The sequence below is a fragment of the Octodon degus genome, unplaced genomic scaffold, assembly GCF_000260255.1.
Source record: "Octodon degus isolate 3935 unplaced genomic scaffold, OctDeg1.0 scaffold00185, whole genome shotgun sequence".
Taxonomy (NCBI): Eukaryota; Metazoa; Chordata; class Mammalia; order Rodentia; family Octodontidae; genus Octodon; species Octodon degus.
Genome location: NW_004524761.1, coordinates 2702976 through 2712404, shown reverse-complemented (window position 1 = coordinate 2712404; position 9429 = coordinate 2702976).

Genomic DNA, 9429 nt, shown 5'->3' with positions numbered 1-9429 from the left:
AAGATATAGCTATAAAATATAAATAAATAAATAAACCTTTTCTTTTAATTAATTAATTATTTGGCACAGGGTCTCACTATGTAGTTTGGACGCATAGTGATCCTCCTGTCTTACCCTCCCTATCACTAGCATTATGGGTGTGTGCCACCACACCCAGTTTCAGTGGTCAGGTCAGCACAGGGCCAGCAAGACATGTGGTACCAGGGATCAAACCTGGGTCCTTGCATTTGCCAGGCAGGCGCTTAGACTACTGAGCTATCTCCCCAGCCCCAATAAATGTTTTCTTTTGTAAGTTAAATAACTCAAGTATTTTGTTATAGTGCTGAAGTGCTAACTAATGCATCAAGGCTAGAATTTTTCTAATTCAGCCAGCTATGGTAGTACATGCCTATAATCCCAGCTGTTAGAGAAGCTGAAGCAGGCAGACTCTATCTTTAAAAATAAAAGAAGCTGTTTTCCAAATCAAATGAAGTTGCCTATAGTCAGTGTGAACTAATGTTTTGAGCCTTTGAAATTACCTGGCTTGAAACTGTAAAGGATGATCAGGGATCTGGTGAACATGAAACAGGAGAGGGATGATAAAGTCCTTTCCAAAGGAAGCTGTGTGTGTGTGTGTGTGTGTGTGTGTGTACTGGGGTTTGCACCCAGACATTCTACCATTGCGCTACATACCAAGCCCTTTTTAGTTTTTATTTTGAGACAAAGTCTTGCTGTGTTGCTTAGACTGACTTCAAACTCCCAGTCTTTCCACCTGAGCCCCTTCAGCAGCTAGGATTACAGTCATGTGCCACAGGCCCAGCTAAGGATAGTTTTTAAAGAAGAAACAGTTGAAGCTATAGCTCCGTGTCAGAGCACTTTGTTAACATTTGTGAAGCATTGAGCTTGAACCCCAGCATGACAAAAACTTTAAAAAGGAAAGAAAAAAAGGAATAGTGTTTCATCTATTCATTGTTACTGTGTTCAAAAATCAAACCTATGCTGTGCCTTACATTAAGTTTTAAAATAGATACATCCAGTTTAGGCAGTAAAACAGTCAAGGTACGTACAGTAGTAATGCTGATTTTCCTTGCTAAATGGGGTTATGGTTTGTCTCTAGCTGTCTCCCTAAACTCTTATGTGGCCACAGGCAGGCCTTTTTGGAGGTGGCTGGGGCTTGAGTGTATGACACTGGAATCAAGAGTATATGATTACTAAATTAGTCCACTGATCAGTGTGGCATAGTTCTGGGTAGGATTAAGGTTGTACCACCCTAGATGTCAGTGCTATCTGCCCTAGCGTGGGTAGGTGGGATAAGATGTAAGGGATAGGAGGGCTGGCCAGATAGCTCTGTGGACTAGAGACTCAGGCAGAGTGCAGCAGTTTGATCCCCAGCATGCCATGCTGGCCCCGCCCTCAGCGCTTGCTGAGATGACAATGGAGACTGGGTATGGTGGCGCATGCCTGTTTAGGCGACTGAAAACAGAAGAATCACTATAATTCTGATATATGTAGTGAGACCCTGTAGACCCTGTACTAAATATTTAAAAAAAATCCAAGAATAAAAGCACAAAACTTAAAAAAAAAAAAAAGATGTAAGGGATAGGAAGAGGGTCCTTGCTTGCCACTTGTCACTTGCTGCTTGGATGATTTCGCTGCCTTCTGCCTGCCCAGAACTGCTCCTCCCCTGCAGTGCCCCTCTGTTGTACCACTCCACCCTAGAGCCAGCCAATTATGGACAGAAACCTATGCAGACCGTGAGCCAAAATAAACCTTTCCTCCTTTAACTTTGGATGTCAGATATTTTATCTCAGTAACAAGAAAAGTAACTAAGAAAAATGGTCATAGTACTCTTTGTGAGAATAATAGGTTTAGTGTACATTGAATCTTTTTCCAAGTAGAAGTTAGGACAGAAATGTTATTAGCATAACACTTCATTACCTTATTCTATATTTATTTATTTTTGGTGGAACTGGGGATTGAACTCAGGCCCTTGCGCTTGCCAGGGAAGCATTTATTCCACGGAGCCATCCACCCAACCCATTACCTTATGCTAAATTAATTCTGCTTATAATTTAGAAACACAAAAAGTAATCTAGTTAGTTGAAGGATGACTTCAGATGACACCTGCTAGTTAGAACATCAAGGACGCACAAGACCGTTCAGCTGTTTTGAATGAAATGTGTAAATGAAGCTGACGGACATATTTTAACGACACAGTCATTTTTTTTTTTTTTTTTTGCATGCCTGCCACATTCCTGGCATGTGCTAAGCATGCTGTACACGTTATCCCATTTCACTGCCCTGTCAACAACATTCAAGACTGTGAAGGCGCTGAGAGCCAGTTCTGTCCAAGGTCGTAGAGGTGGTTGGCGCAGCTTGATCTCAGGTTCACTTGAGCCCAAAGGCTGAACTCTGAAACAGGTAGGTGTGAATGAATGAGAAGAGCTCCCCTGGACACCACAGGAAATTCCAACTGGTTACATATATGCTTACATGAATGTTCTGTGAGGAACAAGCACGAAAATGATTCATCTGAAGATATGTAGAGGGTCTCATATTAACTAAATATTTGTTCTAGCTCCAAAAATGATAATATAATGTGATGCTCCCAGTCCCCCAGCGAAAGCATGCTGTCTGGATTTGAGCTTTCTGAAAGGTAACCTGCCACGGGAGGGGCATGGCAGGTACTTCAGTCTTTAGCTTTAGCTTCTTCCCTTTTACATTTTTGGAAAATTCTCATAAACTCAGGCCAAAGCATGACTGCTTAGAAGATGCAACACTTGTTTAGGAAAGGAAATACTTGTCCAGGATCCCAGATTTGAGCCCATCCCAAGGATGTGTCAGTGTGTCTCTGTCTGTCCATCTGTCCGTTTCTCTTTCTTGCTTTCTCTTCTCTATCCCTCCCTTTCCCTCTCTTTCCATTGTTCATCTCTTCCTTTTCTTCCTACCCCTATTTTCTTTCTTCTTTTCTCTCCTCTCTTCTTCTTCTTCTTCTTCTTCTTCTTCTTCTTCTTCTTCTTCTTCTTCTTCTTCTTCTTCTTCTTCTTCTTCTTCTTCTCTTTTTCTTCTCTCCCCTTTCCTTCCCCTCTCCATGTCCCAATCTCTCTTTCTCTCCCTCTCTCTGTCCCTTTTTCTTTCTCTCACCTAGGGCTTCACATATACTAGGCAAGTAACTTACCACGGAGCTACGATTCCAGGAAGGGATTCCTTTACACTTTCTCAGTCAAAGGGCCTTACACAATGTTCACTGATTTCACATGCATTTTTAAAAACCTCCTCTGTACTGGGCAGGTACTGGCAATACCATAGTAGATAAAAATCTATTTTTTCCCCTCAAGAAGATTACAGTGTAGGCAGGGATGCAGAACATGACATGGCATTGAATTCAGTCACCATTTCACTTGAGATGAAAGCCATATTCAATTCTCTTTGCACTCATGACTTAGACTAAGCAGGTCCTTCCAATTGAAGGCAGTGGAGTGTGCATGCGTAAGAAAGACTATGGGACAGATAGGGACACACAGATAATGAGTGACTAAATGATCCCATAACTCGTTACCTCTATTATCTAACCTCACTGAACTTTAGTTTCCCCTTTTGTAAAATGGAGATAAGACTAGCATGGAAGTGGTACAGATTAAATGAGGAAATGCACGTAATATAGCCAGCTTTATGCCTGGTTCACAGGAAGTGCTCAGTGGCCCCTAGCTAGACTCATAATAATGAGGATGACAATAAAGAATAATCACTGTCATAACAAAATGGGGACAATAGAAAATAAAGGCGCTGAGAGCAAAGAGTTCAGTCAGTAAAGCTATTTCCTCTGCGATGGTCATTCTTCAAAATGCACATTGAATGCAATTTCCAGCCCTGTTAAAATTAGTCTCGAACTTTTCATACATGTGCATGGAAAAGGTGGAGGCAGCCAAAAGGAAGGTGGTTTAAAATGAGCCCAAGCTCTTCCTTTTTCTCTTGCCCTTTCTGTCCTGAAGGTCCAGAACAATAAACATTGTTTAGAGAAAGAGTATTTCCTCAAAGCTTGTGTCCATTTAAGATATTTCAGCAGGACAGTAAATGACCATTTATCCTAGTGAAGATGTTTCACTTTCTGAAATTAATGGAACAAAGATGTCTTTATTAAAATAATCTTTTGAGTGCCTATAGAACAGTCACTGGAGTTAACAAAAGGATCATTTACAATGACTTTATAAGAGTAGAAGCCATGACATCATTATGATAGAGAACATTCTATCAAAACCCTTTCTCTGTTTTTTATCTAGTACTGGGGATTCAACCCAGGGCTGATAGCCACCCTAACACTGAACTATGCCCCCAGCCTTTTTTACTTATATTTTACTTTTTCTTTTCTTTTTGATTTTTTTTTAAGATAGGATCTTGCTAAGTTTTTCACTTATCTCCCTTAATCCACCTGCCTCAGCTTCCTAAGTAGTTGGGATTACAAGTGTGCACCAATGTGTTTAGGCTATATCAGAGATCTTGATTCTGAGGCTTAGGACTCTTTGGTGGCAGGCAATGAGAGAAATTCTGGCTAACTTATTAGAAGGCTATATGGTGTTGCTTCTAGATCCTGAGGGAAATCTGGGGAAAACAAAACAGGTTTGGAACATACTGGAACGGGACAACTTAAAAAGCAGAAACTAACACACATATTCTTGGGGTTACCCAAATCAAACAGATCAACTTCATTTAAGTTTAGTTTCTGCCTCACTTTTCTCAAGTTTGACTTCCTGGGAGAAAGAATCTGATTGGTCAGAAATGGAAGCAGATTATCCGAAGGACTAGCAATGTCAGAAATTGTTGACTTGAGCCATTTACAGCTCAGCATATTAATATGGCTTTACTTTTTTTTTTTTTTTTTTTTTGCGGAAATGGGGATTGAACTCAGATCCTTGCGTTTGCCAGTCAAGCACTTATCCTACTGAGCCATCTCCCCGGCCCCTGGCTTTACATTTTATACCTCCTGTCTATATTTTTCTGCTGGATGGTTATGACGAAGATAAAGCAAGACCTATATAACAAAAATTGTAACTTTTGTATCTGACAAGGTCAGTCAAATCCCCTCAGGATTTACTCTGAAACCATATACAGCAGTTTGTAGATATTCTGTCAGTGTCAGCCATCTGGATGTGTCATGGCCATTGCTTGACCATTTTTCTCTCTGTGAAAGCCTGAGAGAGTGTTTTCTTGCTAGGTGACTCTCCTTAGGTACACTCTACATCATCAATCACTTTCTTCCGTGGCCCTATAATCTCCTTGAACAGAAAATTTGGGTTATGGTCTACTGGACTATATTGGATTATTTTGCTGAATTCATGCCTCTACAATATTTGAATGGCAATAGAATACCCGTCCCTCACAAAACTAAACAAAAAAAGGAGCATATAAATGAAGGATCATTTTGTAGTGAAAAAAGATATAGATAGATAGATTTATATCTATCTATCTATCTATCTATCTATCTATCTATCTGTATATGCAAAATAGTTAGTATAGCTGTACAGCTACTTTCTCTTAGTTCAATGAGAAGAAAGTTTTGAACTGATACTGTTTGGACAGGATATAATGTCTGCATCTTGTACTATGAATAATGACTATGAAGACAACAATATGTGATGTATTAATTATTGTAACTGTCCTATTGACCTGTTTTGAAACTATCTCATTGCTATTTCTTCCTTAATAAAATTAATTTAAAAAATAAGTGGAAGCAGAAGAGATGTGAATGGAATTTCAGTCAGCTAGAGGGCAACAGAGCACCCAGATGGGCAGTCGCATAAACCTTATTGTAAGTCAGAGAGGAATAGTTTACCCAGGAAACCAAAGGCCTGCCACCAGAGAGGGGCTGGGCAGTGGGGAGGTTCCAAGAGTTTATACTCTGCAGAACTTCTAGAGCAAAGAGGTAATAGAAGAATCTCTGCAGAACTGAGTTGAAGTGGTTTGCCCCATGAGCCATAGTTAGTGACAAAAAGGAAACTTGTTTGTTTTTCTTTTAACAGTGTTAGGGGTCAAACCTAGGGCTTTGTGCATGGTAGACAAGTGCTCTGTCATTCAACTCAACCCTAGGCAACAATTAAGACTTTCTGACTCCTAGCAGCCAAATGGGAATGTTTCCTTTGTCCAGCTTGCTGGGAGCACTGGTTCAGAAACCTGGCAGTACACCAGAGTTACCTGTGGAGCTTGTTAAAAATAGACGAGGTAGGTTTGGCATGTTGTTGGGGCATCTGTATTTTTAATAAGCTTCTCATCTGCTTATAGTCAAATTGGAAGCCTGCTACACCAATATTCTGTAAGATCTGACATAAAGAAAAAATATAGTACACCTAAAAAGGGAATAAGATAACTTTAGGGAGATGATTTGGGATTGAAGATAAAATGTTTTGAGGTCCAGTGTTAGCTGTCTTCATGGTTTGGGGACTGAGAAAATGTAAGAAAGAGAGAACTCTCTTCTTGTTTAGGGCAAGCCTGGGCCAAGTAGATGAGGAGGGTTATTCTGTTAACACTAAGACGCATCTTCCCTTGAGCACGCCCCGGAGCTCAGCAGGGCCTCCCTGGGGCAGTCCTGGCCTTCTACAGCACTGAAGGGGCAGGATCAGTTTCTGTGAGCAGATTACCCAAGTGCTAAGATCCAGAACACAAAAAGAGGGACAGGAAATAGGCCTGAATTGGCACAGCAAGACAGGGATCTGTTACTTTTATCTTTTTGTCTCATCACATCTGATAGGATAGGCTAACATACATCTCTTAACCAACCTGAAAGATGAAAGAGAAGGGAGAATGTTATTTCTCTTCTAGGACCCAGATGTCTCCACCCTTTCCTGTCTACTTCTATCCATGCTTTGGTCTTTGACTGAATTTCTCCTCAGAAAAGCCTACTTGATGACCCAGTCTAAACAAGGCCCAGCTGTTCTCCCTTGGGGACACCAGTCTCTCACTGTGGAGAGCGTCATGAGCGTGCAACTCACGTGATGTTACTGCCACCCAGAGCACTTAGGAGGATTCCATGCTTGATTTAGTGTTCTGGTCACATCCTCTTGAAAATTTTAACAAATTTTGAACTGGAATCCTCCATTTTCATTTTGACCTGGGCTCTGGAAATTAACATAGCCTATCCCCTGTCCCTTCCCGAACTTAGCATCATTTACTGGCAGTGACCTATATGCCTGCCACTGAAGCAACGGCTTGATAAATGTTGTCTGACCTTTTGAAATGAAGGTCATTTGACTATTTTTGACTTATAAAAAAGAAAATTCATATGATTCAACATAAAATATGAATGAATAACAGAAGGAAGACACTTTTGAAAAAGTGAGTTGTTGACCGCTATCTACTCACCTACCTAATAAAACCCCAATCATGGGGCCAGTGAGATAGCTCAGCAGACTAAGTGCTTGCTTAGGCAAACTCAGGGACTGGGATTCGATCCCTGGCACCACATGTCGTGCTAGCCCCGCCACTGGATGTGCTGAGCCGGCCACTGAAACTGAGTGTGGTGATACATGATTGTAATTCCAGTGTGGGGGAAGCTGAAAACAGGAGCATCACTATGAGCTGCATAGTGAGATCCTGTACAAAATACATTAAAAAAAAACCCCAAAACTTGAAGTTCCAATCAGGATCAGGTATCTGTGCTTTCTTCAGTGATTCAGAGGAGATGATCCCATTTCCAATTCCTGGGCAGATCACATTTAGCCTACATTTTCCTCTTATATAAGAACATATTTTCTTCCTTCTTCAAACATTGTCAGGTTTGAATGTGACTCCTGCAACTACCGCAGTCATCTTGATGTTGTCCTGACAGCTTAACCAACAGCAAACAGAGTAGAGCCAGGGGAGTTGCAGGAAGGTGATGTCTGGATAGATCGTGGACAAGCCCTGATTTCTGAGATTTCTATTCTGTGAGATAATAACATTTCTGTGTTGTTTCTTCTGATTTGATATTGCTGTAAGGCAGTTAGCATGCAATGAAGTGGCTTCAGACAGCCATCTATTGTTTTATATTCCACTATTCTGTAGATCAAGAGCTCAGCTAGGTGAGTCTCTGCCACACTGCCTGGGCTTATCTACTGATACTTACGAACTGGTTTTCCAAGTGCAAAATGAGGGCCTTCAGCCATTTGGCACCTTGGCCATGATGGCTGGAAGTTTAGGGTTAGGAGAAAACATACATAGCGTCTCTACCATGCCCATTTCCTCTTCTTACAAGGGGTGCAAAGTCACCAGAGAGAATATTTCAAGAGGCAAGAAACAGCAGCTACTGGACTCTTAAAGCCACATGTTCTTTGGGTCAAAGTAATAAAGCCCACTTGGCTTCAAGGGGAGAAGACATAAAATCTGACCTTAATAAGAAAAGTTGCAAAAAGCCAATAGTTACTGTCTTAGTCACTTTTCTCTTATTGCTGGGACAAATACTCAACACTCAAAATTAGGGAAGGAAAGGTTTATTTAGCTCACAGTTACTGGAGGTTTCATTCCACACTTGGCTGGCTCCAAGGCAGAGTGGCACAGGGCAGAGGGCAGCAGTTCATGGAGGTGGCAAAGAGCAAGAGAGAGCCAAGGGGGTGGTAGCAGCTTGGGCAGCTAGCTAGCCTCTCTCCCCTCCTTACACTGTAATGCAAATGACCTGCCCCAGGGCAGGCACAGCATCCACACCCACAATAATCACTAACTCCAGAAGCTTCCCCATGACTACTACATGAGGCTTTTGGGGGATAACTAGACAAACAATAGCAATTATCTTCAGTCCCCCACGTTACTTAGGTCAGTTTGACAAAGGTTTTCTGTTATTTACAGAAATAATTAATAATTAATAATAATTAATTTTAAATTAAGTATAATAATTAAAATAAATGGAATGTTCTCTCAAGTCTGGAAAGGTGTTACTCCCTATTCCTTTAATGTAAAGGTGTAGAAACTCTCCGCTAAGGGCGAGATAGTAAATATTTTAGTTCTTTTTGGGCACAAGGTCTCTTGGCCTTGCTCAACTCTGCCAACATGACATAAAATCAGACATGGAAAATATACAAATAAGTGGGCACAGACATGTTCCAGTAAAGTTTTTATTTATGATCACTAAAATTTGAACTTCATATAATTATCATGTGTCATGAAGTATCATTTTAATTTTGTTTTTCAACCATTTTAAAACATAAAAGCTATTCTCAGCTTTTGGGCTGTCTGAGAAAAGAAGCCAGCCTGGGTAGGTCCCCAGGTGCAGTTCACTAACCTCTCCAGTAACATTCTTGTTGCAGGCTCCAGGCCCTCGCCCATGTTGGCCTTCTGCAGTTCTCTCCTACTTTTTCCTTATTTCCTTAGATCAAATATTACCGCCTCAGAGCAGCCTTCTCTGGTAACTCTATTTAAATACTGTACCTCTGCAATATATTACCTCCTTATATTTTCTTGATGGTACTAATCACTGTCTGAGATATA